Here is a 10,499-nt window from a genome sequence, read left to right on the forward strand (position 1 = left end):
GTAAACAGATGCTGGAGGAGATTGCCTCTTTCTGAATTTTCCATGTGAAGACTTTTTAGCAAATAAATGACCAGAGGCTGAAACAAGCGGATGATTGTGGTTTTAAATGAGCAACATTGAAATAGACTGAGAGTGACCGAGTGGTTAAGACGGTGAACACTGCTTGAGCATATATTATATTTCAGGGTGCTGGGTGGGGTTCATAGAATCATCGATCGGTTAAAGTAGAAAAGGAGACCATTCAGCCTGTCGAGTCCATGCCGGCTCATTTCAGGAGCAAATTAACTAATTCCACTCCCCTCCCCTTTACCTGTAACCTCGGTTTTGTTTTCCTTCAGTTGCTCATTTTATTCACTTTTGCGCATCTCCAATTTCCATCAATCCAGCATGTGTGGCCATACCTAGTACTACCTCGTCCCGAAACACTGGAATGCCTTCCCTAATCTCCTCATTTCTGTAAAATTGACTATTGAATCTGCTTCTACCATCCTTTTTGGCAGTGCATTCCAAATCACAAGTCACTGCATTAAAAAATAAGTTCCCTCAAGTCACCGCTGACTCCTTTGTCAATTCTCTTAAATCTGGTGCAGCAAGCAATGAGGAAATCAAATGGTATGTTAGTTTTATTGCAAGGGGTTGGAGTATATAAGTAAGGAAGTGTTGCTGCAATTAAAAAGAGAATCAGTGAGAAAACAACCGGTGTATTGGGCACAGGTTTGGTTAACTTACCTAAAGAAGAATACACTTGCCATGGGCAGAGTACAATGTAGTTTGATTAGACTTAATACTGGGATGAGATGGTTGATTTATAAGGAGAGATGGAGTAGAAATGGAGTAGTTTAGAAGAATAAGAAGTGATTTCATTGAAACGTGTACACTTTTTAAGGAGCTGAACAGGACAGATGCTGAGAGAATATTTCCTATGGCTGGGGAGTTTAGAACTCGGGACCACAGTCTCTGAATAAGATGTTAGCCATTTGGGACTGAGATTAAGAGAATTATTTTGCACTCAGGGATTTTAAATTTTTGGAATTCTCTACCCTAGAGGGCTGTGGATGTGAAGCCATCGTTTATATTCAGGGCAAAAATCAATAGATTTGTTGGATACTAAGGGCCTGAAGGGATAGGAGGGTAATGCAGGGTAGTCGAGTCGAGGTAAAATATAAGCCATGATCATAATGAATGGCTGAGCAGGATCGTGGAGTTGAATGATCCACACCTTTTTTTTCCAAAAAAGATATTCAGGTCATGTGGCCGTAGCAGGCTGGGCCAATAGTTATTGCACATCCCTATTTGCACTTGAGCAGGTGGTGGTCATGGAGTCACAGAGTCATACAGCACAGAAACAGGTCATTCGGCCAAACATATCCATGCCGGCCATCCAGCGCCCAACTATTCTAATCCCATATTCCTGCACTTGGCCCGTAGCCTTGTATGCTATGGCGTTTCAATTGCTCATCTAAATACTTCTTGAATGTTGTGAGGGTTCCAGCCTCCACCGCCTCTTCAGGCATTGCGTTCCAGATTCCAACCACCCTCTGGGTGAAAATAAAATCCTCAAATCCCCCCTAAACCTTCTTCCCCTTACCCTAAATCTATGCCCCCTGGTTCTTGACTTCTCCGCAAAGGGAAAAAGTTTCTTCCTATCTAATCTATCATAATCTTGTACACCTCAATCAAGTCCCTGCACAGCTTTCTCTGCTCCAAGAAAAGCAACCCTAGCCTTTTCAGTCTCTCTTCATAGCTGAAATGCTCCAGCCCAGGCAACATCCTGGTGAATCTCCTCTGCACCCTCTCCAGTGCAATCACATCCTTCCTATAGTGTGATGACCAGAAATATACACAACACTCCAGCTGTGGCCTAACTAGCGTGTTATACAGCTCCACCATAACCTCCCTGCTCTTATATTCTTTGCCTCGGCTAATAAAGGCAAGTATCTCATCTGCCTTCCTAACTACCTTATCTACCTGTGCTGCTGCCTTCAGTGATCTATGGACAAGTGCGCCAAGGTCTCTCCGACCTTCTGTACTTCCTAGCGTCCTACCATCCATTGTATATTCCCTTGCCTTGTTAGTCCTCCCAAAATGCATTACTTCACACTTTTCAGGATTAAATTCCATTTGCCACTGCTCTGCCCATTTTACCAGCCCACCTATATCTCCCTGTAATCTAAGGATTTCCTCCTCACTATTTACAACACCACCATATTTCATGTCATCTGTGAACGTGCTAATCATACCTCCTATATTCATGTCTAAATCATTAATGTACACTGCAAACAGCAAGGGTCCCAGCACCATTCCCTATGGTACACCACTGATCACAGGCTTCCAATCATAAAAACAGCTCTCGATCATTAACCTCTGCCTCCTGCCATTAAGCCAATTTTGGAACCAATTTGCCAAATAGCCCTGGATCTCATGGGTTCTTACCTTATTAACTAATCTCCCATGCGGGTCCTTATCAAAAACCTTCCTGGAATCCATGTATACTACATCTACTGCTTTACCCTCATTGGCACATCTAGTCACCTCCTCGAAAAATTAAATTAAGTTAGTTAAACACGATGTCCCCCGGACAAAGCCATGCTGACTATCCCCGATTAATCCCTGCCTCTCCAAGTGGAGCTTTTTCCAAAAGTTTGCCATCCACTGATGTTAGACTCACTGGCCTGTAATTACCTGGTTTATCCCTGCTACCCTTCTTGAATAATGGTACCACATTCGCTGTCCCCCAGTCCTCTTGTACCTCTCCTGGGGCCAGAGAGGATTTGAAAACTTGTGTCAAAGCCCCTTCTATCTCCTCCCTTGCCTCACATAACCGCTTGGGATACATCTCATCTGGGCCTGAGGATTTATTCACTTTTAAGCCCGCTAAAACAGCTAATGCTTCCTCCCTTTCAATGCTAATATGTTCAAGTATATCACAATCCCCCTCCCCGATCTCTACACCTACATCATACTTCTCCATAGTGAACACCAATGAAAGGTAATAATTTAAAAGCCCACCGATGTCCTCCGTTCCACACAAACATTGCCACGTTGGTCCCTAATGGGCCCCACTCTTTCCCTGGTTATCCTCTTACCCTTAAGATACTTATAAAACGCCTTAGGATTTCCTTGCCCACCAGTGTTTATTCATGTGCCCTCTTCGCTCTGCTAATTAATTACTTTTTTAAGTGCCACACTACAGTTTTTTATACTCCTCTGGTGCCTCTGCTGTTTTCAGCTCTTTGGATTTGCCGTTAGCCTCCTTTTTATTCCTGATCCAATCCTCTATATCCCTTGACATCTAGTGTTCCCTGGGCCCATTAGTGCTACCCTTCACCTTAACGGGTACATGTTGGCTCTGAACTCTCAAAATGTCCTCTTTGGATGACTCCCACTGATGTGATGTAGACTTTCCTACAAGTAGCTGCTCCCAGTCCACTTTGGTCAGATTCTGTTTTATCATATTGAAATTGTCCTTCCCCCAATTCAGTACCTTTATTTTTGGTCCATCTTTGTCTTTTTCAATAACTACCTTAAATCTTACAGAGTTATGGTCACTTTCCCCTAAATGCTCCCCCACTGACACTTCTACCACTTGACTGGCTTCATTCCCTAGGTCCAGTACTGCCCCTGGTGCAGACTACTTCCACGGTGCTGTTGGGTGGGATGTTCCAGGATTTTGATCCTGTGGAGATGAAGGAACGTCAATTTATTTCCAAGTCTGGATGGTGTGTGATTTTGAGGGGAACTTGGAGGTTGTGGTCTTCCTTGGTGCCCACTGACATTGTACTTGTCAACGATTTGAGAGGCGAATTCGAAGAAGCCTTGGTGAGTTGCTGCAGTGCATCTCCTAGATGGAACACACTGCAGCCTCGGTGCACTAGTGGTGGAGGGAGTGAATGCTTAAAGTTGTGTCTAGGGTGAGAATCAAGCCATGACTTTGTCCTGGTTAGGGTTGAGCTTCTTTAGTGTTGCTGGAGCTGCACTCATCCATACAAATGCTTTTCCTTGCAACCATGCCTCGTACCATGTAGATGATGAAAAGGATTGGATAGTCATGAGGTGCTTTACTCACCACAGAATGCCAAGCCTCTGACCTGACTTTGTAGCCACGGTATTTATGTGGTTGGTCCAGTTAAATCTTTCTGATCAATGGTGATGCCCAGGAATTGATAATGAGGCATTCGTCGATGGAGAGGTGGTTACATTTTCTCTTACTGGAGATTGTCATTGCTTGACACTTGCGTGGCCCAATTGTTACTTACCACTTATCAGGCCAAGCATAAATATAGTCCAGTCTTGCTGCATGTGGACATGGACTGCTCCATTATCTGAGGAGTTGCAAATGAAAATGAGCATTGTGAAGATTCCCACTTCTGACCTTATGATCCTGTTCCAAATACTTATGCTCTTATGTGTGTTCTGCCGTGTTTTCGAAGTGAAACGATTTTTCAAATGGCATAACGTAAACCAAAGAACACATCATAATTTGATGAAGCCGCCCGAATCATCGGGAACCTGAACACCATCGGCCCTTGCAGACGGAAGCAAAAGTGTTCGCTTGTTGCCTCTGTGGGTCATAGAGGTTGAACGCACTAACATCGCTGGAGAAGCACCGAGGCACCCACATTCACACCTCATCGAATGAGATCGTTGCAGAGCAGTGATTGTGCGGAGAAAGACAGCTTTGAGGAATTATACAGACCGTAAAAAAACAACAAAGCATGGAGTAACACTGAGGTAGGGGCAGTGGTGGGAGGACGCTGGTAGACGAAGAAGGCCTTTGTTTATATGGTTTTATGGAAATGTTTGGTCGACCGCCTTTTCCTGTAGTCAAAGATAGGCTACATAATTTGCACCCATAGTGGAAAGACGATCAGTGCGCTCTCCAGCCTGCTGACCCACCGTTGCGTCCACACTGGGGAGAGGTCATTTGCCTGCTCGGTGTGCAGGAAGCGATTCACTCTGTCCTCCAACCTGATGAGACCCCAGCGGGTCCACGAAGATGATGAGTAGGATTCGCTCACGTCTCCCACCTCCTGGACCACCGGCAGATACACTGCGGGGAGCGGCCCTGCACTGCCTGCTGGAGTGACTCCACCTGCTCGTCCTACATGCTGTGGCAACAATGCACCCAAACCTGGACCAAGCCACTCCCCTACTCCATGTGCGGAATGGACTTTACCCAGTCGACCTTCCTGATGAAAAACCAGCGTCTTCACATTGAGTAGACAGTGTGATGGAAAACAGAGCTTCATTTTGTGTTTGATATAAAGTCTGTATTTTACATGACTTTCGACAGTCAGGGTATGGGATTATTTGAGTGTGTGAATTTACAACTTTATCTGCTGTCTGTGTATCCTGTCTGTCGTGCCCTGCGTGAGCGTTATAAACAGATTAACAACTTAACATTGATAGCAATCGATTTGATCCTGGAATGAACCCATTTTTCCATCAAGGCAATTACCCCAATAAAATAGAGGAACAGACCCCTGAAGCAACCTGCGTTTGTCTGCTTTGCGCAGAGGTGACTCTGAGAAATTTTGACTCGACACTCTTCATGAATTTTTTTATGAGTGATTCTAATCAAAAGCTACTGGAAAGGATTGCCTGGATTCTGGACTCTCGTCTTCTGCAATATTATGTAAGCTGAGAATTGTACAACCTGTTTCTTGTTACATTTTGCTGCTCTGTACACTTGCCGTACTTTTAAATAAGTCAGCGTTCAACCACATGTGGTTAATTGAGAATCCAGATGTGTCTGTTTGCAATTCTGATCAGTTGATATAAAAGAGTAATAGACTTTAACATTTTTCGCCTTTGTTGATAACTCGATGAAGACGGAGTGTGTGCCCGTTGTTTTTGACCTCGGGAGAGTGGCTTCAGCGCCACAATATGAGACAATAGGTATGACATACATGACACCTTTTCTTTTACTCCCAGCACATTATTCCCAGCATGAGAACCTTAACGGGTTTGGGATCCAGTGTGGGAAACTCAGCTCTGTCAAAAATCAGGCAAATTAGCGACGATGTTTCTGTTAGCCTGTTTTGTCTCGACGTCGAAGTCGCTCCTTGTGTATATGTAAATGTAGCTGTGTCGCTCTATGTGTGTTAATGTGCATGTGCATGTCTGTGTGTGCAGGTCAGTGTGTATTTATGGGTCTGCCTGAATCATGGCGCGTGCATGATCGTGTGTGTTTGTGCTTATATTTTTGCTTTTGTTTTTGAGCCTGTCTGTGCACCTGTCTGCGTGCATGTCTCTGTGTCTCACATTTTCTGCACTCTTCTGAGTGGGCTTTGTCTCTCACTGTCTTTCCCGATCCCGACATCGTATTACTCACGCCCGTAACTTGCAAAGAGATGGAAATGTGAATTGTAAGTTTTCTTTCAACAGTGGCCGATGGACGGTGAAACAAGTGTCATCAAATGAATGTTTCGAAAAATTCACTGGAACAGGAACCATGATCTCCGCCATTTCCCGGTTGTGAATGAGTTCTGCATTAATGTAGTGGTGACTCTAATAGGCAGACCCGGGTTGAAACCACTGACGGCGACAATGCAATGTTAGCAAATCAAATCGAAATGCTCCTTGGAAACGCAGAACAGAAAGAAAAAAAATCATCTTGCAAAATGTTCTTGATGAGATGGTTTGGAGACCTGAATCTTGTTGCCCGTCTGTTCTTGAGGGATGGGAGAGCGAGATTTTAACTAATTATTTCGAAATGCAATACGCTTTTACATCTGCTGAAACTGTATCAAACAATGATTGAGATGTTTATAGAAATGGAGAGAAAGATTCGATATTTATATGTAATTCTTAAGACGCTATTTCAGTATCTGCTGAATTTGCAATTTTTCTCGACCTCTGTGATTACAACAGTGACTGAAGTTCAAAAGTAGTTCACTGACTGTCAAGCGCTTTTGGACATCCGAGGTGGGAGCAGGCGCTCACGAAATGTAAGCGTTTCTTTACCTACTGTCTTTGTTTCTCAACTGATATAGAGACGAATTTGTGAATTGTACCTAAAGCTTTCAATCTCTACTTTTCTCGCTGTCTTAGTCTTTGTCTCTGGCTCCGTCTCTGCCTCTGTCTCACTTTGCCTTTGCTCCTCTGCGTGTCTTTGTTTCTTTGCCGATTTCTCTGTTGCTGTCAGCTGGATCGCTGTCGAATAAAAATCATCTCTCTGGCGTGAAACAATTAATCCAAACATGTTCCCAACTTGATCGTTGTTCTCACTCTTCTGTAGAATATGAATAAGCATCATGTATGTCCTTTCCTCGTTAGTATAGTGGTTAGTATCCCCGCCTGTTACGCGGGAGACCGGGGTTCAATTCCCCGACGGGGAGGTCGTATTTATTTTCTCACATGATACATTGTTTTCATATTTCTTCTGCAGCTGCATGTTCAAATAAAAAACTAACCAGAAGAACCAACACGAAATAATTGCACCAATTCTCTTCAGCCCGGATCAGTGCCATGTTAAGTGCTCAACAGTTAGATCAGCAGCCTCTTCCTGACTCACTCAACACATTTCTCCCTATTCTCACTCTATTTTTTCTCCCCTTGTCTAGTCTCTTCGCACCTACATCTGCCACTCTTCCACCCTATGTCCTTTCAATTTACACTTTCCTGGCCCTAACTGCCTCCTCTTCACAAGGACGTCCAATCTCTCTACAACTCCATCCCCCACCAATAGGTCTCTCTCATTCTTCCATTCACCACTGTCCTCGACCTGGCTCAACCTGTTCTCACATTGAATAACCTCTTCTTCAAATCCACTCACTTCCTCCAAATACAACCTGTTCCTTGGGTACCCACGTGGATCCCAGTTATACCTGTCTTTTTCTGGGGTATGTCGAACATTCCTTGTTCCAATTCTACTCAGGAACCCTCCCCAAACTCCTTTTCCGGTACACTGATGACTGAATTGGCGCCTTTTCCTGCTCTGGGCCGGAACTGGAAAGTTCCATCAATTTTGTTTCCAATTTCCACCCTTCTCTCACCTTCACATAGTCCATCTCTGACACTTGTCTTCCGTTTCTCGACTTCTCTGGCTCCATTTCTGGGGATAGGCTGTCTACCAATATTCATTATAAGCCCACGGATTCCCACAACTACATTGACTACACTTCCTCACCCCCTGCCTCCTGTAAGGAATCTATTCCATTCTCCCAATTTCTCCATCTCTGTTGCAACAGCGCTTCTGATATATCATCCTTTTTCCTCAACCGAGGTTTCCCCCCAATGCAGTTGACAAGGCCCTCAACTGTGTCCAACCATTTCCCACACCTGCTCTCGCCCCTTCCCCACCCTGCCAGAACCCACAATAGCGTTTCCCTTGCCCTCACTTTCCACTCCACCAGCTTCCACATCCAAAGGATCATCCTCCACCGTTTCCACCACCCCCAGCATGATGCCACCACCAAACACATCTTCCCCTCCCCTCCCTATTAGATTCCAAAGGGACCCTTCCCTCCACAAAACCCTGGTTCACTCCTCCATCACCCCGACACCTCATCCATTTCTCATGGCACCTTTCCAAGCAATCACAGGAGGTGCAATACCTGGCCTTTTACATCATTTATCCTCACCATCCACGGCCCCAAACACTCCTTCCAGGCAAAGCTTGTGTTTCTTCCAATTTAGTGTACTGTATTCGCTGCTCACAGTGCGGTCTCCTCTACATTGGGCAGACCAAATGCAGATTGGTTGACTGCTTTATTGAACACATTCACTCAGTCGGCATGAATGACCCCAGGCTTCCAGTTGTTTGCTATTTGAATTCACCACGTTGCTCTCATGCCCACATTTACAGCCTTCTGAACTCAGCATTGAGTTCAACCACTTCAGACCATAACCCCCATTTCGATTGTTGTCTTTTTCCATGTGCAGGTCTGAAACTTGTTTTTCATGTTTTTGCTTTTGGACATAGCAATTCATTATTGTGCCATTCACACACGCTCTGGACAAATGTCTTGTCTTTTACTACAACCACTCGCCTTGCCCTCCATTCCAAGACACTTTCGAGCCGAAATTCTTTTCACTCTTGGCAAATGTTGCAAGACCTATTGAGTATGTCCAACACTTTCTGTAATAATTTCAGTCGCTATCAGTAGTCGTGGCCGAGTGGTTAAGGCGATGGACTAGAAATCCATTGGGGTCTCCCCGCGCAGGTTCGAATCCTGCCGACTACGGTAGCTCTGTAATTTATTGAACAATCATTCACTTCGTCTGCAGATGCTGCCTTATGCATAGCATGAGCCTTTTTTTTCTTATTTATGAAATATCTGTCTGAAATACACAAATCATCCAAATTTGCGACAGTATGTCTAAGTCATTCTATATGTGCTTGTGCTTGTGTCTGCCTGTGTGCTATGTTTGTGCTTTTTTACCTGGCTGTGAATTTGCGCTTGTCCGTGCGAGTTGGGTTTGCTTTTGTTCGTGTGTACCAGTAAGTTACGCATCCTCAAATATTTTTCAACTTATTTATGGAATCAGCTTCCAGCACGTTTCCAGGTAGAGCGTTCCAGGTCCCGACAACTCTCTGAGTGAAAAAAGTCTGCTCCCATCCTCTATCTTTTGCAAATGACTTTTATTCGATGACCTCTCGTTATTGACCTACTCGCCAGAAGGATTTTTCCCCTATCTACTCTCTCCTAATCTTGTAGCATCTGGAAAATCTCTATTTGGTGACATCCTACCAAACTTTTCCAACATCTCTCCATCACTAATGTCCTTCATCGTTGGGACTATGCTGTTAAACCTCCTCTTTACCCTTCTAATATCTTCATCCTTGTGCTGAAGAATAGTGACCAGAATTAACCACAATACTTCAGCTAAGGCTTAAACATAGATTTTAATGTTCCGGCCTGATGTCTTTGCGTTTATATACCATTCCTTAATTTATAAACCCAAGTAACAGATAGGATTTTCTCAATACCTTATGAACTTGGTGTATATGAACACCAAGGTCTCTCCGCTCATCTACAATTTTCAAAACACCTTCAATTTATAATGCGCTGTCTTTCCATATTAGTCCTCCCAAAGTGAATCATTTCACACTTCCCTGCTTTGAACTCTATCTAATTCTTATCATACTATGTTCATGTGTGCCAAACGTTCTGGACTGTTTTCTGATTGGATCTTTGTTTCATGGAGACTGAGAGGTAAACACCCACTCAGAAAAGTGTAGAAAATGTGAGGCGCCGAAACATACACACAGACAGGCACACAGACAGACCTAAGCACACAGACACTTACAGTCGCGCCACACAAGTGCCAGGCAATGACCAACTGCAAAAAGTGAGCGTTCAATCATCTCCCTTTGACATTCAATGGCATTACCATCGCTGAATCCCCAACTATCAACATCCTCGGGGTTACTACTTACCAGAAACTGAACTGGTTCAGCCGTATAAGTACTATGGCCAAAGTATCAGTTCAGAAGCGGGGAATACAGCTCCTGAATCCCCAAAGCCTGTCCACCATGTTCAGGGCAGGAAGGC

At 44.3% G+C, this 10,499-nt stretch overlaps 2 non-coding genes across 2 annotated transcripts; both read left to right on the plus strand.

Annotated features, from left to right (window-relative positions):
• Positions 1-7,268: 7,268 nt before the first annotated feature.
• trnan-guu (transfer RNA asparagine (anticodon GUU)) lies at positions 7,269-7,340 on the plus strand. The gene has a single exon. It is a non-coding gene; the product is annotated as a tRNA-Asn (tRNA).
• Positions 7,341-9,106: 1,766 nt separating this feature from the next.
• On the plus strand, positions 9,107-9,188 carry trnas-aga (transfer RNA serine (anticodon AGA)). The gene has a single exon. It is a non-coding gene; the product is annotated as a tRNA-Ser (tRNA).
• Positions 9,189-10,499: the final 1,311 nt, after the last annotated feature.

This window comes from Heterodontus francisci, chromosome 29 (assembly GCF_036365525.1).
Source record: "Heterodontus francisci isolate sHetFra1 chromosome 29, sHetFra1.hap1, whole genome shotgun sequence".
Taxonomy (NCBI): Eukaryota; Metazoa; Chordata; class Chondrichthyes; order Heterodontiformes; family Heterodontidae; genus Heterodontus; species Heterodontus francisci.